The 24,950-nt window shown below is 44.5% G+C and overlaps 1 protein-coding gene across 2 annotated transcripts in view; it reads left to right on the top strand.

The window, feature by feature from the left end:
• Positions 1-24,950, top strand: part of arhgef15b (Rho guanine nucleotide exchange factor 15b) — a 93,604-nt gene that overhangs the window by 7,635 nt on the left and 61,019 nt on the right. For both annotated transcript variants that reach the window (XM_063048793.1, XM_063048794.1), the window contains exon 2: positions 20,572-20,680. The gene's annotated coding sequence lies outside the window, so the exon portion shown is untranslated. The remainder of the gene's footprint in view (positions 1-20,571; positions 20,681-24,950) is intronic.

Raw genomic sequence — 24,950 nt, 5'->3', positions numbered from 1 at the left:
ATTTCAGAAGAATGAGGGATGACTTCATAGAATGCTGAAAGGCCTTGATAGAGTGGATGTGGAGAGGATGTTTCCAATGGTGGAAGAGTCCAAGACCAGAGCACACAGCTTCAAAAGGGAGGGGATTCCTTTTAGAAAGGAGATTTGGAGGCATTTCTTTAGCCAGAGAGTGGTGAATCTGGAATTCATTGCCACAGGCAGCTGTGGATACCGCGTCTTTATGAATATTTAAGGCAGAAGTTGATTAGTCTGGGCTTGAAGGGGTTTAGGAAAAAGGTAGGAGATTGGGGCTGAGAGGGAAAATGGATCAGTCATGTTGAATTGGTGGTGCGGACTCAAAGGGCCAAGTGGCCTAATCCTTCTCCTATATCTTATGGTCTTATGATCTTGTGTCTCAACTATCACTTGCTTTCATTCTAGTTTAGTAAAGTTCTCTTAGGAGTTGTCAAACAACTGTTGAGAATCGTTTGAGTGAGGGAATATTGAGACAGATGTTCATCCTCAGAAATCTTCTTTTGGTTTCAGATTCATTTATTTATCACGTACATCCAAACTCACATGAAATGCATCATATGCATTAACAATCAATTCGAAGTTCAAAGTAAATTTTGTTATCAAAGTACATATATGTCACCATATACAACCCTGAGATTCATTTTCCTGTGGGCATCCTCAGCAAATCTATAGAATAGTAACTATAACAGGATCAATGAAAGATCAACCAGAGTGCAGAAGACAGTAAACTGTGCAAATAAGTAAATAGTAATAAATAACAAGAACCTTAGATAAAGAGTCCTTAAAGTGAGAGAAACATCTCAGTGATGGGGCAACTTAGTGTAGTTAACCCCTTTGATCAAGAGCCTGATGGTTGAGGGGTAGTAATTGTTTTTGAACCTGGTAATGCGAGTCCTGAGGCCCTTGTACCTTCTACCTGATGGCGGCAGTGAGAAGAGATCATGGCCTGGGCAGTGATGGAAGCGGCTTTCCTACGGCAGTGCTTCATGTAGATCTGCTCAATGGAGGGCTTTACCTGTGATGGACTGGGTCAAAGCCTCTACCTTTTGTCGGATCTTCCGTTCAAAGTCATTGGTATTTCCATACCAGACAGTGCTGCAGCCAGTCAGTACACTCTCCCCTATACAATTATAGAAGTTTGTCAAAGTAGTAGTTGTCATGCTAAATCTCTGCAGACTCCTAAGGAAGTAGAGGTGCTGCCGTGCTTTCTCCACAATTGCACTTGCTGAGCTGAGGATGCGCTAAGTACAGCCCACAAGTATTACCCTTTTTGCAGTGTTCTGTGTTGTCCTGTTGAGCATTGTGGGCTTGTAATGTTGGTGCCATAATGGGTGTGTTGATTGTTAACGTAAACAACCCATTTCACTGTATGTTTTGATTTACACGTAATAAATAAACGCGAATCTTCCGGTTTAAGATGGTGCTACAAACAAGTGTGACAGCTCACTGGTCGTTCAAAAGGCTAGGAATTCAACGAAGAACATAGCTAATAGCACCTTTTCTGAAGTAAATTGTGGTAAATTATCACTGCAAACAATGAGATGTGAGTGAAGGTGAAGCGAATTCGAGGGATGAGCCGTGCTGGTACTCTGCAGAATCGCCGCAGATGGCTGGAGCCATTTGGAGAGAAGTTGAGGCAGTAGGGTTTCACTGCCCGTGCAGTTGGTCCGGCTGTGAGGTTGGATCACTCTGGGTGCCGAGCCAATGAGGAGAAATCGAGAGTGGCTTCAGGCTGGGTGGTGAAATCTGGGCCCGGAGCAAGTTGCTAGGCTGTGTGGACTAGGCCTGGAGCCTTTCGCTGTAGCAGTGCCCGGGTCCTAGCTCAAGGTATAATACGCTGTTTGGACAATTTAAACGCTGGCCCAGATCGACTGGATGTTGGAATCTGAAGCAAGAGCCGATTTCGCTCACTCTCCCACGGTGTTCACTCCTCGCTCCGTGGTGCTGGGCTATGAACACTACCCTGGCTACTATGCTCCATGCTCGCTAATATGATGGACTGATAGCAATGCTTTGGCCGACTCTGGGCTGCACTGAGGTTTGGCTATAAGGACTCTCTTTGGTTTGGAGTGCTGTTGCTCACTTCTATAGTTCGCATGATTTGTTTTATTCCCCCTTTGTCTACATATCGGGTGTTGGTCTTTATTTTTAATTAGGTTCTTTTGGGTTTCTTGCTTTCTGGCTGCCTGTAAGTAGGCAAATCTCAAGGTTGTATAATTTATACATCCTTTGATGATAAATGTACTTTGAATCTTGAAAGGAGGGTTTTGGAGATGGAACTGGAGGTGCCAAGTCCTTGCAGCTGAAGCCAATTAATCTCCCCTGGGGTTCATGAGGCCAGGGGAAGGAAGAGAACTCATGTTGTAGAAGACAGTCACAGAGACACAGAGAGATGAAAGCAAGGTCGGAAAGCGTGGCATTTTCAAATGAAGAAATTTAACGGACTGCATACCCATGAAAATTAACTTGTTGATTGATGATTAGAGCCTGACGTGAGCTAGCATCAGAATCGGGTTAATATCGCTGACAAATGTCATTTTGTAAATCTGGTGGGAGCAAAGAATGTTGGAAATGGTGAGGACAGAGCGCTGTGGGAGGGATGTGGCAGAGAAGGAGTGTCAGGTGGGGGTGGCATAGGTAGGGGGACACCCCGTCCTGGGACACCAGACCAGGTCATTTGATTCCAAACAATTGGTTTATTGATCATTATAGAACTTTTCTGTGGTGCTTCCCACTCCGTCCGCTCTCCCTTCCCCTTTTCCCAACCATGATTCCTCTCTCCCTGCCCCCTTCCTTCCCACTCTCAGTCCACAATAGTGACCCATATCAGAATCAGGTTTATCATCACTGACCTGTGTCATGAAATTCGTTTCTTGTGCAGCAGTACAGTGCAATACATAAAGCTACTATAGTACTGTGCAAAGCTCTTAGGCACCCTAGCTATATATACAGGTATGTGCCTTAGACTTCTGCACAGTATTGTCTAATTCATATAAAAAAGAGAGCAAAAATAGTGAGGTAGAAATCTGACGGGTGAGGGAAAGAAGCTGTTCTTAAACCATTGAGTGAGTGTCTTCAGGCTGCTTGTACCTCCTCCCTGGTGGTGGTGATGAGAAGAGGGCAGGTCCTGGGTGATGCTAGTCTTAATGATGGATGCCACCTTTATGAAGCATTGCCCTTATGGAGGTGTCCTCATGAGGTTCGTGCCCATGATGGAGTTGGCTGAGTTTGAAACCCTCTGATCCTGCGGGGTGGCCCTTCCATACCAGACGGTGATGTGACCAGTTAGAATGCTCCCTGCTGAAATTTGTTAGAGTCTTTCACATACCAAATCTCCTCAAACTCCTAGTGAAATATAGCCGCTGCTGTTCCTCCTTCGTAATTTCATCAACATGTTGGGCCGTGGAAGATCTTCAGAGATGTTGACACCCAGGAACTTGAAATTGCTCACCCCTCTGTGAGGACCAGTGTGTGTTCCCTCGACTACCCTTCCTGAAGTCCACAATCAATTTCTTGGTCTTGCAAACGTGGAGTACAAAGTTGTTGTTGCGACACCACTCAATCAGCTGATCTATCCCACTCTTGTATGCCTCCTTGTCACCCATCTGATTCAAACTTTCAAAGTACATTTATTATTAAAGTATGTATGAGATTTTGTCTCCCCACACAGCCACGAAACAAGGACAACCGTGGATACCATTTCGAAGAAAAATATCAAAATTCAATGTGCAAAAAAAAACAAATCATGCAGATGGCAAAAAACACGGAATGTAAAACATCCAACCACAAGGTCAACAAAACAATCCAGGAATGTTCAGTTTCAGCTCAACTCAGTTCAGTTCAATTTAACACTATCGTTTGTTGACTGCAGGCCACAGGGGCAGTCCGCCCTGATTGAAATCACACAAAATAGCAACAAAAAAAGTAGCAACTACCAACAAGAAACATGTCATAAAATGATTACAGATTCCAATCCACAAACCGCATCAATTAAACCTCGCCCAAGACCCAAGGTTTTGGCAGCAATGAGTGAGAGCAAGAGAGAGACCGGTCAAACACAGGCACCTTCCTCCAGGACTAGAAAGTGAGAGAGGGGCCATTCAAATGAAGACCATGCTGAACACCCAGTGACTAGAAAGTGAGAGGCCGTTCAAATGAAGACAACGCTGAACACACAGTTGCCTTCCGCTCTTGTTGATTTCAATCGTCTTCGAAGCTTTGATCGGCCAGAAATGGAGTCGATCATGGGCTCTCCAGGCTTCTTGGCCTCTAGGCTCCACACTTCGCTTGAAACCTCATCGAACTCCCTCGGAAACAGTAAAGCGTCAGATTGCACAATTGGCCCAAAAACAAAATGTAGATCATAGGCTCCAATAGAGGACACCTAAAGTTTCTTCAGCTACATAAAGTGTAAAAGGTAGGTGAGAGTGGATATAGGACTGCTGGATATCAGATCACTGGAAAACAATGCCTGGGATGTAGTAATAAGGGACAAGGAAATGGTGGGTGAACTTAATAAGTATTTTGTATCAGTCTTCACTGTGGAAGACACTAGCAGTATGGTGGAAGTTCCAAGTGTCAGGGGTCATGAAGTGTCTGAAGTTACCATTACTTGAGAGAAAGTTTTCGGGAAACTGAAAGGTCTGAAGGTAGATAAGTCACCCAGTCTGATGGTGTACACCTCAGAGTTCTGAAAGAGACGGCTGAAGAGATCATGGAGGCATTAGTAATGATCTTTCAAGAATCACGAGATTCTGGAATGGTTCTGGAAAACTGGAAAATTGAAAATGTCACTCTACTCTTCAAGAAAGAAAGAGGCAGAAGAAACTATAGACCAGTTAATCTGACCTCAGTGGTTGGAAAGATGTTGGAGTCGATATTAAGGATGAGGTCTCAGGGTATTTGGAGGCACATGATAAAATAGGCTGTAGTCAGCATGGTTTTCTCAAGGGAAATGTTGCCTGACAAATATGTTGGAATTCTTTGAAGGAATAACAAACAGGATAGACAAAAGAGAATTGGTGGATGTTGTGTACTTGGATTTCAGAAGGCCTTTGACAAGGTGCCACACGTGAGGCTGCTTAACAACCTGTGAGCCCATGGTATTACAGGAAAGTGTCTAGAATGGATAAAGCAGTGGCTGATTGGCAGGAGACAAAGAGTGGGAATAAAGGGAGCCTTTTCTGGCTGGGCTGTCGGTGACTAGTGGTGTTCCACAGGGGTTTCTGTTGGGACCAATTCCTTTTATGTTATATGTCAATGATTTAGATCATGGAATTGATGGCTTTGTTGCAAAGTTTGCAGAAGATATGAAGATAGGTGGAGGAGCAGGTAGTTTTGAGGAAGTAGAGAGGTACTAAAGAAGTTAAACAGATTAGGAGAATGGGCAAAGTAATGGAGGATAGAATACAGTATCAGGAAGTGTATGGTCATGCACTTTGGTAGAAGAAATTAAAGCTTTGACTATTTTCTAAATGGAGAGAAAATGCAAAACAACTGAGATGCAAAGGGACTTGAGAGTCCTTGTGCAGGATTAATTTGCAGGTTGAGTCTGTGGTGAGGAAGGCAAATGCAATGTTAACATTCATTTCCACAGGACTAGAAAATAAAAGCAAGGATGTAATATTGAGACTTTGTAAAGCACTGGTGAGGCCTCACTTGGAGTATTGTGAGCAGGTTTGGGCCCCTTAGCAAAGATGTGCTGAAACTGGAGAGGGTTCAAAGGAGGTTCACAAAAATGATTCCAGGATTGATTGTCTTGTCATATGAAGAGCGTTTGATGGCTCTGGCCTGTAATCACTGGAATTCAGAAGAATGAGCGGTGACCTCATTGAAACTTATGGGATGGTGAAAGACCTTGATAGAGTGGATGTGAAGAGGACGTTTACTGTGGTGGGGGAATCCAAGACCAGAGGACACAGCCTCAGAATAGAGGGGCATCCTTTTAGAAAGAAGTCTTTATGTATATTTAAGGCAGAGTTTGATTGGTCAGGGCATGAAGGCATACAGGGAGAAGGTAAGAGATTGGGACTGAGAGGAAAATTGGATCAGCCATGATGTGCCAGGTGACCTAGTTCTGCTCCTATATCTTTTTGGTCCTATTGTCTTCGAGTAATTGAATCATAATTGAAAGAAGAAGAAGAAGTAAAAGAAATCATTTTGTGAGCTGTCTGAAGGATGAAGCCCTTGGTTGTGTTGTTAGCTGGCAAAACTCTAGCAGTAATGGTTGTGTCATCAGCAAATTTATATCTGGCATTTGAGCTGTGCCTAGCCACACAGTCATGGGTATAGAGAGAGTAGATTAGTGGGCTAAGCATATGTCCTTGAGGTGTGCCAATGTTGATTGTCAGTGAGGAGATATTATTTCTGATGCGCATTGAGCATGGTTTCACAATGAGGAAGTCAAGGCTCCAGTTGGAGTGAGAGATACAGAGGCCCAGGTAATCTTTGCAATTGCATCAATATGCTGGGCTCAGATATGTTGAAACCCAGGAACTTAAAGCTGATCACGCTCTCCAATTGATGAGGACTGTGTGTGTTCCTTTGACTTTCCCTTCCTTGAAGTCCACAATCAATTCCCTTTTTTTTAAACCAGTCCTCTGCATTCAGTCACCAGTGTTGCTTTTAGAGAAGTTCAAGATGGTGTTGCAATATTTGTTTGTGTCACCTAAAACACTTGAAGAATTTCTACAGATATAGCGTGGAGAGCATTCTGACAGGCTGCTTCACCGCCTGGTATGGGGGTGGGGGGGGTGAGGGTGAGCTGCAGAAAATTGTAAAATCAGTCAGTCCATCTTGGGCACTAACCTCCTTAGTATCCAAGACATCTTTAAGGAGCGGTGCCTCAGAATGGCAGCGTCTGACATTAAGGACCCCCGTCACCCAGGACATGCCCTGCTCTCACTGCTACGATCAGGAAGGAGGTACAGGAACCTGAAGGCACACACTCAGTGATTCGGGAACAGCTTAATATGCTGGTGATATTAAATCTGATTCTGATTCTGAAGACAGCTAGACTGCTGCATGGAACTGAAAGCAAAGCCACAACTGTTGACTTATTGGTGCCGATCTTGGGAATTTTAGCTGCAAGCTCCAAGCCTGAACATGTTTCGGGACAGATTGCTCAAATATTTGTGCCTGGTGCAATGTAATCTCCACCCAGAATTAAGTCAAACTGGGTTTTAACTGAAACAGGAGGGGACAAATTGACTCATAGAGTCTGTTCTGTATGTGTACAAACCGTTTCATCAGGTAAACCTGTACACCTGCTTGTTAATTAGTGCGCATGCGCCAGTCGTGCATGCAGCCTGTTACAGTCGTTCCGATCGGATTCTTACTTTTTTCTTCTTACTTTTTAACTTGCATTTTTGTTGTATTTTTTTTTCACGGTAACATGTCAAAGCTGCACCCTTTCTAACATGCTGGTAGAGAGAGTTTTATTTGGGTTTTTAGTGCTGGAAATAGTTACATCGCGACACGCGGGACAGAAGCATGATCGCATTGTTCATTCCAGGGACCAGCTGCTTGTGCTAATGCCGGCCGGTTTAGCGAGCACAGGCGGACACCCCTGCTGAAATCTGGAGGAAAACACACAGAGGATGCAGAGGGGGATCACAAAGTCGAGGAAAGAGGACCAGATCGAGACAACAGAGACTTATGGAGAAGAGGAGTTCAATGGGTAATAAAATGGACGAGTTCATGGTGCTAGCCAGGCGTCAGAGAACATTTCGGGAGTGCAGTGTTACGTGTTTCACTGGAACGGGGCTGCACGAGGACATACCCAATCAAAACTTTTCCATGGACAGCTTCCAGACCATTCCGGCTGACCGGAAGTGCACTGAGAGCGGTAAGCATAAAGGAGTTGGGTGCTTACTGTTCTGGTTAACAACAGATGGTGCAATCCGGGTTATATTACGATCGAGGAACGTGTTTGTAGACTGGATATTCAACTTTTTACTGTTGGACTTCGGCCACATTCCACCGAGATTCAACACCGGGCGGCACTGAACCTGCAGCTCCTCCCGTGGAGGGTCAGACACCCTGAGCCAATCGACTGGTCCTGGACTTTTTTCCATCTGGCATAGTTTGCATTTTTTTGTTTGAGTGTTTGTGGTTTTTGTATTGCTATATTTATGCTCTATTCTTGGTTGGTGTGGCTGTAACGAAACCCAATTTCCCTCGGGATCAATAAAGTATATCTATCTATCTGTAATTCAAATATCTAATCAGCCAATCACATGGCAGTCGCTCTTACATCCACAGTGATGAAGTATTTTGAGAGGCCGGTGATGAAACATATCAGCTCCTGCCTGAGGGGTGACTTGGATCCGCTCCAGTTTGCCTACCAGAGCAACATGCCCACAGTCTTCTCTCAATCCAGGAGCAACAGGACAGCAAAGGTCCATACATCAGGATGTTCTTTATTGACTACAGCTCAGCGTTCAATTCCAAAACTAACCAATAAGCTCCAGGACCTCAGCCTCAATGCCACCTTGTGCTATTGGATCCTGGATTTCCTCACTTGTAGATTCCTGTACAGAGGGGTCTGTGCTGGGACCACTTCTTCTTACGAAATACATATCAATGACTTGGATAAAGGCAGTAATGGCTTTGTGGCAAAATTTTTGGATGAAACAAAGATGGATGAAGGAACAGGTAGTTTTGAGGAAGGATTTAAATAGATTAGGAGAATGGGCGAAGAAGTGTCAGATAGAATATGAGGGGTGATTGATAAGTTTGTCGCCTAAGGTAGAAGGAGTCAATTTTAGACAACCTAGCACATTTATTTTTCAACATAGTCCCCTCCTACATTTACACACTCAGTCCAGCGGTCATGGAGCATACGGATCTTGGACCTCCAGAAAGTGTCCACAGCAGGGGTGGTTGATAAGTTTGCGGCCCAAGGTAGAACGAGATGAGTTATACGGCTCTTGTTACATGCACGTGCAGTTCCAACTCTGAGTGATTAAGCAGAAAGTTTGAAGTTAATAACAATCAATCACCCCTGATGAGTTATTAACTGATGAGTTATTCATCATTCCTATTCCTATTCATATTCTGGGATTGAAAGGCTTGTCATATGAAGAGCAGTTGATGGCTCTGGGCCTGGAGAGGATTAATGACTTTAAATTCCTGGCTGTTACTGTTTCATGGATCTGTCCAGAACCCAACACATAAGTGCAATTGTGAAGTCAGTACGGGAGTGCTCATTAGGAGTCTGCGGACATTCGGTGTGACATCTTAAATTTTGACAAACTTCTAGAGATGTGTAGTGGAGAGTATATTGACTGTCTGCATCATGGCTTGGTATGGAAACTACAATGTCTTTGAACAGAAAATCCTGCAAAAGGTAGTGGGTTTGGCCCAGTATATCACGGTTAAAGCACTCCCAACCATTGAGCACATCTACATGAAATGTCGTCATAGGAAAGCAGCATCAATCAACAGAGATCCCCACCACCCAGGTTATACTTTATACTTTATTGTCGCCAAACAATTGATGCTAGAGCGTACAATCATCACAGCAATATTTGATTCTGCGTTTCCCACTCCCTGGATTACAAATCAATAGTAAATATTAAAAATTTAAATTATAAATAATAAATAGAAAATAGAAAAATGGAAAGTAAGGTAGTGCAAAAAAAACCGAGAGTCAGGTCCAGAGGGTACGGCCCAGATCCGGGTCAGGATCCGTTCAGCAGTCTTATCACAGTTGGAAAGAAGCTGTTCCCAAATCTGGCTGCACGAGTCTTCAAGCTCCTGAACGTTCTCCCGGAGGAAAGAGGGACGAAAAGTGTGTTGGCTGGGTGGATCGTGTCCTTGATTATCCTGGCAGCACTGCTCCGACAGCGTGCGGTGTAAAGTGAGTCCAAGGACTGAAGATTGGTTTGTGTGATGTGCTGCGCCGTGTTCATGATCTTCTGCAGCTTCTTCCGGTCTTGGACAGGACAATTTCCATACCAGATTGTGATGCACCCTGGAAGAATGCTTTCTACGGTGCATCTATAAAATTTAGTGAGGGTCTTAGGGGACAGGCCAAATTTCTTTAGTTTTCTCAGGAAGTAAAGGTGCTGGAGGGCCTTCTTGGCAGTGGACTCTGCTTGGTTGGACCAAGTCAGGTCATTTGTGATATTGACCCCGAGGAACTTAAAGCTTTTGACCTGTTCCACTTGCACACCACCAATGTAAATTGGGTCGTGCGGTCCGCTACTCCTTCTGAAGTCAACAACCAATTCCTTTGATTGCTGATGTTGAGGGATAAGTTATTGTCTTTGCACCATGCCACCAGGTTCTTAATTTCCTCTCTGTACTCAAACTCATCATTACCCGAGATACGGCCTACAATTGCTGTGTCATCAGCAAACTTATATATTGAGTTTGATGGAAACTTGGCTACACAATCATGGGTGTACAGTGAGTACAGCAGGGGGCTGATTACACAGCCTTGTGGGGCACCGGTGCTCAGAATGATCGTAGGGGAGACCAGGTTCAGGAACAGTTACTACCCCTCAACCATCAGGCTCTTGAATAAAAGGGGATAACTACACTCATCTGCCCATTGATTGAGCTGTTGCCACAACCAATGATCTCATTTTAAGGACTCTTTATCTCATGTTCTCATTATTTATTGCTATTTATTTATATTTGTGCTTGCACAGTTTGTTGTCTTCTGCACTCTGGTTGATCTTTTATTGACCCTGTTATGCTTAGTATTCTACAGATTTGCTGAGAATGCCTGCAGGAAAATGGATCACAGGGTTGTATATGGTGACATACGTGCACTTTGATAATAAAACTTACTTTGAACTTTGACTTTGAGCAACTCAATGCATAAAAACTTGCAGAGATGATCAAGAGGTTCAGTTGTTGTTCAGATCAAACACCAGAATGGAGGAGAAAATGTGATTTAAGTGATTTTGACCATGGAATGACTTTTGGTGGTCGACATGGTGGTTTGAGTATCTGAGAAACTGCTTGTCTCCCGTAATTTTCAGGCACAATAGTCTCTGGAGTAGGGGTTCCCAATCTGGGGTCCACAGACCCCTTGGTTAATGGTAAGGCTCCATGGCACAAGAAAGGTTGGGAACTCCTGCTCTAGAGTTTACAGCGAATGGTGTGAAAACCAAAAAAAATAAATTCAGTGAGCAGCAATTCTGTGGGCAAAAATGCCTTGTTAATGAGAGAGGTCAGAGGAGAATGGCCAGACTGGTTCAAGCTGACAGGAAGGCGACGGTAACTCAAATAACCACATGTTACAACAGTGGCGTGCAGAAGAGCATCTCTGAATGCACATCATGTCTAACCTTGAGGTGGATGGGCTACAGCAGCAGAAGACCATGTACACTCATTGGCTACTTTATTAAATACAGGAGGAACTTATATAACCTAATAAAGTGACCATTGAATGTATGAAATAGAACAGACATAATGAAAGAGGTGGGTCTTGCACAACACGCACAATAGTGGAAGATCCTGCTTTTTGTGGATGTAATGAAGGGGCTCGACAACGTGCCCCCTCCCCCAAATCTATGTCGGGTCTCACCACATTGTCACATTGGGATCACCAGATGACCCCAACAGAACATCTGTTTTGGGGCCCTGAATGGAGGTAAATGGGCAGGTGGACCATTTTTTCCACTTGCAGATATAAGTGCCGGGAAGAAGATTAGTGGGAAGTGGCAAATGGATAAAGGAATCACGGAGGGTACAATGTGGAAAAGAGAGTAGGGAGGGGTGGTGTTTACACTTGTATGATAGTTTCCACTTGCATAATGATGGGTTTACATCAAGATATCTGGGGAACCAGCATTGTAGCAGTACATACGTACTGCCCATTATGCTGCTGGTGTTTAGGGCAGCAATGAAGGTCCTCCATCTCTGGTGGTGTTCAAGGCTTCCTTCATCATGTCAGTAACTTCCTCTTAGTTTTCACTACCGTCCGTCATGCAAGTGCTGGATGGAGACACAGAAGTTTTCGGCCTGCACCTCGCCTTGTGCAGCTGGATCCTGGACTTTCTGTCAGATCACTGGTAAGAGTGATCCCTCACCTCTGCCCCTCTGACCCTCAACACAGGAGCCTCCAGGCCTGTGTCCTGAGCCCCCTCCTCAACTCCCTATACACCACGACTGTGTTGCCATGAACAGCTCCAATCTGCTGATCAAATTTGCAGATGACGCAACATTGATAAACCTTATTTCCAACAATGATGAGAAACCCTGCAGGGAGAAGTCAATGCCCTGACACAGTGGTGCCAAGAAAACAACCTCTCCCTCAATGTTGAAAAAATGAAGGAGTTTATCATGGATTACAGGAGGAACGGAGACAAACTAGCCCCTATTGAATTCAATGGGACTGTAGTTGAGAGGGTGAGTAGTTTCAATTTCCTCGGTATACACATCACCGAGGATCTCACTTGGTCTGTACATACTGTCTGTGTGGTGAAAAAAGCACAACAGTACCACTTTCACCTTAGATGGCTGAAGAAGTTTGCCATGAGTCCCCAGATCCTCAGGACTTTCTACAGGGGCACCATCGAGAGCATCCTGACTGGCTGTGTCATCGCCTGGTACGGGAACTGTAGTACCCTCAATCACAGGGCACTGCAGAGAGTGGTGTGGACAGCACAGAGTATCTGTGGATGTGAACTTCCCTCTGTTCAGGACACCTACAGCTACAGATGCTTAAAAATGTCCTGGAGGATCATCAGGAACTCCAGCCACCACAAACCACAAACAGTTTCAGCTGCTTCAGTCTGGCAAATGGTACCGCAGCATTACGGGACAGCTTCCTTCACCAGGCCATCAGATCTATCAATACACATTGATCTGATTCCATATCTGACTGTACACACAAGTATACAAAACAATTATGTATATAATCTTAGTGTTTGAGCAATACCGTCCCACGTTTCCCTTCCTTACTGCTCATCCATTATGACGGCGTTGCAACATAAAGGTTTATACTCCCTCATGTTGTGAAATGAATGTAAGAAAAAAATTCTAATTCTAAGATGTAGAAGTATTCCTCGTTGCTGTTTCGATCACAATTTTGTTTGACCGGTCAGGGTTGTTTACCCTGACCTGAACCCCTGAACCTGGAGGACCGGTGGACCACTCTTAGTCTGGCCTCTGCCCTGTGACCTGTTTGGCATGGGTGACCCTATCAAGAGCCAAAGCATAAAGCCCTGACTCCAGCCAACGTCGCTCTCCAGGTCATCGAGACACACACGCCCCCAAACCCTACGGCAAGGATGTGGTCCTCTTGGAGGGTCACAGCAGTACTGCTTAGTTTAGTGTTTTCTAATTTCAAAATACCTATTACTCTCTGTTTGGAGGTTTTTCATTCTGACTTCCAGTAGCTTACATGCAAGTTAAAATGCTGGAAATCTTAGGGAATTCACACAAAGTGCAGGAGGAACTCAGCAGGTCAGACAGCACCTATGGAAGGGAATAAGCAGTTGTATACATTTGTTATTGAAGTATGTATACATTGTGTTGGCACATGGCCAAGTGGTTAAGGCATCGGTCTAGTGATCTGAAGATCGCTAGTTCGAGCCTCGGCTGAGGCAGAGTATTGTGTCCTTGAGCAAGGCAACCACACAGTGCTCTGCGACGACACCGGTGCCAAGCTGTATGGGTCCTAATGCCCTTCCCTTGGACAACATCGGTGGCATGGAGAGGGGAGACTTGCAGCATGGGCAACTGCCGGTCTTCCATACAACCTTGCCCAGGCCTGCGCCCTGGAAACCTTTCAAGGCGCAAATCCATGGTCTCATGAGATTAATGGATGCCTATTATTTTATGTATACATTATACCACCTTGGGACTCAGTTCCTAACAGGCAGCCACGAAACAAAGCAACCCAAGAGAACCCATTAAAAACACACACATTTCAGAGGAAAGAAAAAAAATCATAGGCACTATCCTCCATGGCATCCAGGAGTGATGCCTTAGAAAGGTGGCATACATCACCAAGGACTTCCACCACCCAGGTCATGCCTTGTTCTCATTGCTGCCATCAGGGAGAAGGTACAGGAGCCTGAAGGCACACACTCAGCGATTCAGGAACAGCTTCTTCTCCTCTGCCATGTGATTTCTGAATGGACATTGAACCCATGAACACTACCTCACTACTTTTTGTTTCTATTTTTGCACAACTTATTTAATTTAACATATATGTACACACAAACAAATATGCTTTCTGGAATTCAGTTTTTTTTCTCCCTATTATTATGTATTGTATGTAGAGCAGTAGAGCTGCTAGGACCTGATGTTTCAATCCCTATGGTAAGTTGGCACTCTCGATGTTGGCAGTGGGCTTGGAGTGGTGACAAAGAGGGAGGGTAGGTATGTCATCAGGGTCATCAGGTGGGCACCCTCCTTCTTTCACGTTTGGTTGATAAGCCCACGACATCTCCAGAGGGCTCAATGGTGCTACCTGGCATCCCAGATACACACCCCTCAGTTCTATTCTCACGAGACCATGGATCTGCGCCTGGAAAGTCTTGCTTCAGTCGTGTTAGAGCAGCATTTGTTGTGGCTGTAGAGGCCCACACGGGACTGATAGTCTCGGCTGCAGCGACTGCACTTGAAGGCACTGTCCTCCAGTGTTGTCCTGGTGTTGTTTTTCCGACGAGTGCGCTTTTCTTCAGTAGCAAGCCTCAGCTTCTCCTCTCCTCTTTTAACCAAACATTTATTAAACACGGACAAACGATAAAAAAAACAAACAAAAACCTTAACCGAAGTTAACCGTTATGCAGCCCTTCAACAAATCGTCACTCGGCACTGGTTGTTAAAGCGTTAAATGTGAAAACAGTTCTTAAAGTGGTAAAGTCAGATATAGTTCTTAAAATGGTAAATTCGAAAGTCTAACAGATTTATACGTTCAATTGGGAGAGACTTCTCTGGAGAAGAATTTCTTCATAGACGCAACTCTCCTGCTGGCTCTGTCCACAGGATTCACGATGCCGAAAATAAACAGTTTAATACAACTGACCTTAAATTCTTCTACAGAGCAAATCCTGCATGAACTTCTCACTCTTTTGGCAAGAGTTATCTTCGATGCAGGTCACTACTCCTTCAACGAAGACTCAATAACATCAATCCTTTGTTAAACTGCCAAACAATACCGACTCCTCTTAATCCTTCAGGTCCTGTACTTCGATAAAGTCTTCACTGCCCCGTACTACTGCTGGAATAAGGTACATCAACACATCTAGCAAAAATTGCCAATCCAGCACTATTGTACCTTGCAACAGAACGTAACAACCGTTTTAAAAATGAAACTGCGTCATAAAAACAAATACGCAACAGAAACGGAGACACAGTACGTTCTAGCTGGAAATCTAAAAACTTAAGTCTAAACTGCGTCATCTGAGGTCTTCCCTTATATACCCGTGGTGCACATGTCATCACGTGACCTCACATCGGTGGGAAAATTACATCAGGTGACCTCCAAAAGACCATTACATCATTCTGACAAAAAAAAATCACAGATCTCCTTGAGACATGTAACAGGGCTGCCCACCCTTGTGCTCTCTTGCCGGAGGCCAGTTCCCCGTACAGCAGGTCTTTCGGGATCCTCCCGTCTGACATGAGGTGTATGTGGCCCAGCCAGCGGAGACGGCGTTGTTGGAGCAGGGTGAAGAGGCTGGGTATCTGAGCACGGGCCAGGACCTCATTGTTGGTGACTCAGTCAGTCCATGTGATGTCCAGGATGTGTCTCGGGCTGCGAAGGTGGAAGGCGTTGAGGCGCCACTCTTGTCTGTAGTAGAGGCTCCAGGTCTCACTGCTGTAAAGCAGTGTGCTGAGGCCGCAGGCCCTGTAGACTGCAACTTTGGTGTGAGTCGTCAGTTCCACATCCTCCTGTCTTCATCTTGCAGCCCAGTTGTTGTCTTTCCTTTTAATCCAAATCCAATTGCTGCTAACTTCTGCTGTATTTGACAAGGACTTGATTGCTTGTTGGAGGGAGTGACCCCTCAGCCCCATCTTCTTCAATAGACTGGTCGTAGATGTAGCAACGAATACCCTGCATCCCACTTCTACAGGGAAAATCTTGGTCTTTCAGCCACTCTGGGCAGCTTCAGTTGCCAGTTCAGAGTACTTGGTCTTTTTCCTCTCATAAGCTTCTTTGACACTATCTTCCCATTGCATTGTACTGCTGCCACAAAGTTAACAAATTCCACAACATATGCTGGTGATATTAAACCTGGTTCTGGTCAGAACTGAAGAGTCACAAAAATGAATCCACAGCTGAATCAGAAGCTGGTTAGTTGTAGGCCACAGTCTCAGTTCAGTGCAGAGACGAGTAAACCTCGCGGAGCAACGATCTGAACCAGCCCGTCCCTCACCTCCAGCCCCAACACCTGCTCTATGAGCTAGTCTTATGTACTGTATATATGGCCACGCCCAAAGAGTTGCTTGTACATTGTGCTTTATAAGATTGCTTTTATATTTATAGTGTCTTGTGCTCTTTCTGCTTATTATGCTGCATCAGATCTGGAGTAACAATCATTTCATTCTCCTTTACACTAGTGTCCTGAAGAATGACAATAAACAACCTTATTTGTTTTTATTTTGACGATGCTAAATATTAGGTAAGACTGATGCAGTAATTTTATATCCAGCTGAGGCTATTAAATCGGTTTAAGTATTATCCTGGGTGGCTGGGTGGCGGGGTGGAGATATGTCTCCACCAAAGGAGGTGGAAGGCACTCCTTCCCTCTGCTAGCCTTAGACGAAGTGTAGCACCTGCTTAGCCTCTGAGCAGGGCCATGTGCCTTCAGTGTATGGGTGAGGGATAGAACCTGGGGGAGTTGATGAGAACATGGGGAGAATAATGTAGGATTGCTGTAAATGGGCGGTATGCGATGGGCTGAAGGGCCTGTTCCCACTCTGCCTCTGTCAGTGGCACAACTGGGTAAAGCCATTGGTCACTGTGGCAGAGAATCGGGTTGTATATTGTATGCAGTATACAACCCTGAGATTCATCGTCCCCACAGACAGTCACAAAACAAAGAAACCCCATGGAACCCGTTCAAAGAGAATGTCAAACACCCAAAGTACGAAGAAAGAACAAATCGTGCAGACAAGCGAAAAATTCAAAATGTAAAACATCAAACCACAGAGTCACCGGAACAGTCCAGGACCGTTCTGTTTAGTTTCGTTCAGTTCAATTTAGCACTGTCTCATTTATTGACTACAGGTCGCAGAATCTGTCCGCCCTGATTAAAATCACACAAAACAGCAACATTTTTTTAATAAAGCAATCAGAAACCAGAAACACATCATAATGTGAACCACAGAGTCCAATCTACACACCATGTCGATTAAACCTTGCCTAAGACCCGATATTCCAGCACCTTCCTCTGGCAGCAGCAAGTGAGACGGAAAGGGAGACTAGTTCAAACGCAGGGACCTTCCTCTGGGATCAGCGAGGGAGAGAGAGAGGGAGATTGGTCACACACAGGCACCTGCCTCCATCAACAGCGAGCAGGAGGGAAAGAGAGAGACCGGTAAAACACAGGCAGACGGTGCTGAACACACGGTTGTCTTCTGCTTTTGTCCTCATTGATTTCAATCTTCCTTGATGCTTTAATCAAGAAGATCAGCGAGAAATGGAGTCGATTGTGGGCTCCTTGGCCTCAAGGCTGTGTACTCCGCTCGAGACCTCTCTGAACACCCTCAGAGACAGCAAAGCGCCAGGTCGCACAATTGGCCCTCATTCACACCATCGGAATGTAAATCACAGGTTCCAGGAGCAGCAGAATCATATTTAATAGAAGAAGAGGTAAAAGGAACAGTCTTGTGAGCTGCCTGAAGGACATCACGTTTGGTCTGTTAGTGTAGAGTGTGCACATTCCACCGAGGGGGGTCTACAAATCTTAAAAGTCCAGGTTTAAGGGCTGAGTATCTCAACTCTGAATGGGAATACCGGGTGAACAAAATGGGATTGGTCATTTGTGGACAGTACGGACTCAAAGTGTTGAAGATCCTGCTGCTGTCACGTATGACAAAGGCCCTTTACTGGGGCATCGCATAAGAACAGGAAGGATATGGAACAACTTCATAATATGTCGGTTGGGGCCCAGCTGGAGTACTACGTGCAGTTCTGGTCACCACTCTACAGGAAGGATGTGATTGAGCTGGAGAGGATGCAGAGGATGTTCACCAGGACACTGCCTGGGAGAGACTACTACTGTCGTGGAGGAAGACGACACTGAATGGGTCTTACTTGGAGCAGAGGAGGGACGTGACTCAGGAATATATGAAAAAGGGAAGCACAGATAAGGTAGAACCTTTTCAACATCATAGAACAGTCTAGAACTATAAGGCAGGAAGTAAATTATTGAGAGGGGTTACATGGGGAAGAACTTTCCTCATTCTAGATCTGGAATGTAACAATCTCCACCATGGTCTAATCTGATTGCTGCCATCAGGAAGGAGGTACAGGAGCCTCAGGTCCCACACCCCAGTTATTACCTTTCAGTCATCAGGCTAATGAACCAGTGTGGATAACTTCACTTATGTCAACTCTGAACTGATTCCACAACATATGGACTCACTTTCAAAGACTCTACAACTCGTGTTCTTGGTATTATTTCATTATTTATTATTAATTTGCATAGTTTGTCTTCTTTTGCACATTGGTTGTTTGTTGGTCTTTGTGTGTAGTTTTTCACTGACTCTGTTGTATTGCTTTGTATCTACTGTGAACGCCTGCACGAAAATGAATCTCGGGAGTATATGGTGACATATTCATACTTTGATAACAAGTGGTCTTTGCACTTTGAGGTGGTGGAGGCAAAGTTCAAAGTAAATGTATTATAGTTGTACATATATGTCACCATATAGAACCCTGAGATTCATTTTCATGTGGGCATACTCAATAAATCTATAGAATAGTAATCATAACAGAATCAATGAAAGACTGGCCTACAGAGTGCAGAAGACAACAAACTGCAAATACAACAAGAAAGAAATAATAAAAATCATAAATAAATGAACAATGAGTATTGAGAACGTGCAATGTAGAGTCCTTGAAAGTGAGTCCATTGGTTGTGGAAACATTTCAATAATGGGGCAAGTGAAGTGATCTCCTCTGGTTCAAGAGCCTGATGGTTGAGGGGTAGTAACTGTTCCTGATCCTGGTGGTGTGCATCCTGAGGCTCCTGTACCTTCTTCCTGATGGCAGCAGTGAGAAGAGAGCGTGTCCTGGGTGGTGAGGGAGCCTGATGATGGATGCTGCTTTTCTGTGATAGTGTTTCATGTAGATGTGTTCAATGGTTGGGAGGGCTTTACCCGTGATGGACTGGGAAAGAGTCTCACAACACTTAAAAAGCATCTGGACAATGATATGAATCACCAGAGAGTGAAAAATGGTGGACCTCGTACAGTGGATGGGATAAGTATTGAAGGTTGAAAGGGAATGGTGTTCTGTGACAGATCAGGACACCCTCAGTTCAGAATTGGCATGCTGGTCGGAATTTGTATGATCAATTGGGAGAATACTTTGAGCCACCTTGGACACAGTGGAAGACAAATCACTGAATAGGTCAATGCCAGGGCACGGTGGTGTAGCGGTTAGCGTAACACTTCACATGACAGTTCTGGGGTTCAAACGACACTGTCTATAAGGAGTTCGTACATTCTCTCTGTGACTACATGACTTTCCCTCCGGCTGCTTCCGTTTCCTACCACGTTCAAAAGATGTACGGGTTAGGGTTAACACTCACAAAATGCTGGAGGAACTCAGCAGGCCAGGCATCATCTAAGAAAAGAGTAAACAGTTGACATTTCAGTCTTTGTAGTAGTTTTTCATTGATTCCATTGTATTGCTTTGTATCTATTGTGAATGCCGGCAAGAAAATGAATCTCAAAGTAGTATGTGGTGACATATACTACTTTGAGAATGAGTGGCCTTTGGACTTTGAGGTGGTGGAGACAAGGTTCAAAATTCAAAGTAAATTCATCATAGTTATCACCATACAGAACCCTGAGGGTTCCTGCCAAAAGGTTTCAGACCAAAATGTCAACTGTACTCTTTTCCTAGATGTTGCCTGGCCTTCTGAGTTCCTCCAGCATTTTGTGTGTGTTGCTTGGATTTCCAGCGTCTACAGATTTTCCCTTGTTTGTGATTTTCTTAGAAGTTTGTGAAGATTTGGCATATCACCTAAAACTCTGACAAACTTCTACAGATGCAACAGTGGAGAGTATCCTTCCTGGAATGGAAAAACCAATGGCCAAGAATTGAAAAGCCTACAAAAAGTGGCAAAGCCCTTCCACCATCAATATTTTAAAATTCCCTGACATGTCCAGAAAAACCAAATCATGCAGCAGAGATTAAGAGCTTTGATTCCACCCTGTCAACTCTTTGTAAAACTTCTTTCGAATAGTCCCACTTCCCACTGCCCTCTTGGACCCCAGTAATTTTTAAGATCTTACGCATGACAACTAGGAACCACAAAATGTTGGACCTACTCATCAGGGTTACAAGGCTTCCCTGCTAAGACAAAAGGTGCCTCTCTCATCGTATTAACTCTGTTCCTCTCTCTGTAGATGCTGCCTGATCAGTTGAGTTTTTCCAACAATTTCTAACTATAAGTTGAAGATGCAACTGGGAAACCCCTTTGGTTGGGTGAATGAGGACTGAGAGAAACATTTTAAGGTAGGATTCTTTATCATCATCATCATCATCATTATGTGCCATGTCGTATGATGTGGGCAATCATGGTCTTTTTGAGACCACAATTGTTCTTGGCAAATTTTTCAACAGAAGTGGTTTGCTATTGCTGCTTTCTGGGCAGTGTCTTTACAAGACGGGTGACCCCAGCCATTATCAATACTCTTCAGAGATTGTCTGCCTGGCGTCAGTGGTTGCATAACCAGGACTTGTGATATGCACTGGCTGCTCATACGACCATCCACCATCTGATCCCGTGGCTTCACGTGACCCTGGTCGGGTGGTAGGGACAGGAGGGAGGTGCTAAGCAGTTGCTACACCTTGCCCAAGGGTGACCTGCAGGCTAGCGGAGGGAAGGAGAGCCTTACACCTCCTTTGGTAGAGACGCATCTCCATCCCGCTGCCCCAAGTGTGAGATTAGGGAACTGTTTTATTGGTCAACAGGTCTTTCATGAGTGCATGAGGTTCCTATTTGAGATAACCAGCTCTTACATCTGGCCTTTATGAGTCACAGATTCCCTCAGTAGAACGTGCAAACTCCACGCACACAGCACCAGAGGTCAGGGGATCAAATGGGAGTCTCTTCCGCTATGAGCAGTGGTTTCAGCCGCCAGTCTGTTGATAGAGACAGCATGGAAGGAAGCTCTTCAGCCTATTGAACCACTAGCCATCTGCCAATTATTTACACCAAATCCTACGTTATTCCCTTTTCCTTTATTCCACCCGCATTCCCATCAACGCCCCCTGATTCTACCCTCTCACCCACACACGAGTTGGGCAGTTTACCGTGGCCAGTTAACCCACCTGATGTCCATTTGCATGCCGGGGGAAACCCACACGGCGCAAGGGAGAACAAGTAAACTCCATACAGAGACAGTGCCGGATGTCGGGATCGAACCGGGGTCTCTGGCGCTGTGAGGCATCAACACTACAGTTATGGTCTTTAGGGTATGGGAAAGTAGAAACTTCAAATTACTTGGAATCTAATAACTTAGCACAGGGGAAGTTTCTCTAGATTTGCACGTTCCTTTATAGTTGTGTTACCTCCGATCGTAGCGCAGTGGTTAGCACAACGCTTTACAGTGCAGGTGACCCGGGTTCAATTCCCACTGCTGTTTGTAAGGCGTTTGTACGTTCTCCCTGTGAACAAGTGGGTTTCCTCCGGGTGCTCCGATTTCCTCCAACAGTTCAAAGACCTACATTTGGTATGTTTATTGGTCATTGTAAATCGTCCCGTGATTAGGCTAGGGTTAAATCGGGGGATTTCTGGGCCGGAAGGGCCCATTCCACACAGTATGTCAATATGAAAAATAAATTGCTAAAGTCTCTAGGTGTTACTTTCAAAGTCAAATTTAACATATTTGTCATAATGCAAAAGTGATATTTAATCATAGGTTAGCTTTATTTGTCACATGTACATTGAAACATACAGTGAAATGCATCGTGTGTGTCAAAAATCAGACCAGTGGGGATTGTGCTGAACCCCTAAGTGTTGGCATATTTCCAGTGCCAACATTGTATGCCCACAACTCACTAATCCTAACCAGTAGCCTTTGGAATGAGGGAGGAACCTGGAGTGGCCAGAGGAAAGCCACGAGGTCACGGAAAGAACACGCAAACTCCTTGTGGTCAGTGGCAGGAATCGAACCCCGGTTAGTGAAGTACCAACCACAAACACAAGTGCATGACTTTGTAAGCTTTAATAATTTCAATGTCATTTTATAAATTATTAGTGGAACAATCACAGGTGCAACGAGAAACTTGCTTGCAGCTGTATCACAGCTTTCAAACTTAGAACGAACGTTGTTGTAAAAAAGGACTTTTATTTTTGTTAGAATCTTTAATAATTTTGTGATGACATACACTACTCAATGGCCACTTTATTCAATACCTCCTGTACCTAATAAAATAGTCACTCAGTGTGTGTTCATGGTCTTCTGTTGCTGTGGCCCATCCACCTCAAGGCTGACGTGTTGTGCGTTCAGAGATGCTCTTCTGCACACTACTGTTGTAACGCATGGTTAGTTGAGTTACTGTCATTTTCTTGTCAGCTTGAACCAGTCTGGCCATTCACCCCTGACCTCTCTCATCCACAAGGTGTTTTTGTCCACAGAACTACCACTCACTGGATGGTTTTGCTTCTCGCTCCATTCTCTGTAAACTCTAGAAACTTGTGCGTGAAAATCCCAGGAGATCAGCAGTTTCTGAGATACTCAAACCACCTTGACTGGCACCAGCAATCATTCCATGGTCAAAGTCACTCAGATCTCAATTTTTCCCCATTCAGATGGTTGGTTCGAGCAACAACTGAACCTCTCGACTATGTCTGTGTGCTTTTATGCATTGAGTTGCTGATTAGATGAGCATTAATGAGCAGGTGTACAGCTGTACCTAATAAAGTGGCCACTGAGTAAATTTTGCATAGTCAAACACTATTTTGTTTTGAAGTGTAGTTCATGCAATGACACTCAAAATTTGACACCTTTGTGCATAGTCATCTCCTGCTGACGGCATTGACCAGGGTAAAGGAGGCTGTCCAGTCAGCATTCTTGAGATTCTTCCAGTGATTAGAAACAGAATCAGGTTTAATATCATGAACATATGTTGTGAAATATGTTAACTCTGTGGCAGCAGTACAGTGCAATACATGATAATAGAGAAAGAATACGATGAATTACGGTAAGAATATATTAAGTAGTTAAATAATAGTGCAAAATAGTGAGGTGGTGTTCATGTACTCAGTGTCCATTTCGAAATCTGATGGCTGAGGGGAAGAAGCAGTTCCTGAATCGTTGAGTGTGTGTCTTGAGGTTTCTGTACCTCCTTCCTGATGGTAGCAATGAGAACAAGATATGAACCGGGTGATGGGGGTCCTTAATGATGGACACTGCCTTTTTTGAGGCATCGCTCCTTGAAGATGTCCTGGATACGATGGAGGCTAGTGCCCATTATGGAGCTGACTGAAGTTACAACTCCCTGTAGTAATATTGGTAAGCTTTGTTCACTGTTGTCACGTGTACTGAATAACTTTTTTCTGCAGGCAATCTGGACAGCTCATTTCATTACAACAGCGTAGTGAGTTAGCACAGAGGCAAGCAATTACAGAATGCAGAATAAAGTTCCAGTTACAGAGAGAGTGCAGTGCGGTTAGACAGTAAGGTGAAAGGCTATAATGAGATAGATGGTGAGGGTATAAGTCTATCTCATCATACCAAAAAAAAGGGTCACGGCCTGATACGTCGATTGCACCTGTTCCTAGAGATGCTGCCTGGCCTGCTGCGTTCACCAGCAACTTTGATGTGTGTTGCTTGAATTTCCAGCATCTGCAGAATTCCTGTTGTTTGCATTTTTAAAAAAACTGCTGGATAGTTTTATACATCCAAGAGGACCACAACCTTGTTATGGTTTGGAGGCTTGTGTGCCTCAATGACCCAGAGAGTGACATAGGCTGGAGTCGGGGTCTTACGCTTTGGCTCTTGGTAGGGTCATCCATGCCAAACAGGTCAAAGGGTAGAGGTCAGAGTGGTCCACTGGTTCTCCAGGTTTGGGGGGTTCAGCTCTGGGCTAACAACCTTGACTGGTAAAACAAAATTGTTACAGAAACAGTAATGAAGAATCCTCCTACATCTGAGTGTGACAGTATTCCTAAGTCTCCACCCGGGACTTGCATGGCTGACAGTAGTGAACACCAAGAGGACGCTACTGACAGGATGGAGGAAGAGAAGCGGGAGAAGAGAGAATGTCCGGGGTGGGTGGGGTCTTTGATTATTTTGGATGCTCTACCAAGGCAGTGAGAAGTGTAGACAGAGGCTGGTTTCTGTGATATGCTGAGCTGTGTCCACAACTGAGGGGCCAGTTCAGCTCACTGCTCTGTGACGTTTACTCACCTCTATGCTGAGCTGAGGCTGTGGCCTGCAACTAACGGGCTCCAGAATCGGCTTCAGTGATGACCCACTTTGTGGCTGAGAGTTTCTCTTCTAAATGTTGTTTGCTTACTTGTATTGTTTGCTTGATTTGTTTTTTCCCTGCACATTGGGTGTTTGACGGTCTTTTTAAACATGTTCTGTTTTCATGTTTTAGTGTTTTATGACATGGAATCAGAGTGGATTTAATTTGGCTTTTTTATCACTGATTAACAGAAAAAGACTCTTTCGTCAAACTGAAAACAGATCTCTACAAAGTGATCTAAATTAATTACAAATATAAAACACAAAATAATTGATTGCATAAGCATTCACTCCCTTCAAGTCAGTAT

The sequence above is a fragment of the Mobula hypostoma genome, chromosome 5, assembly GCF_963921235.1.
Source record: "Mobula hypostoma chromosome 5, sMobHyp1.1, whole genome shotgun sequence".
In the NCBI taxonomy this organism is placed as follows: domain Eukaryota; kingdom Metazoa; phylum Chordata; class Chondrichthyes; order Myliobatiformes; family Myliobatidae; genus Mobula; species Mobula hypostoma.
Note: the sequence above shows the minus strand (reverse complement) of the source record. Positions and strands in the feature narration are given on the sequence as shown.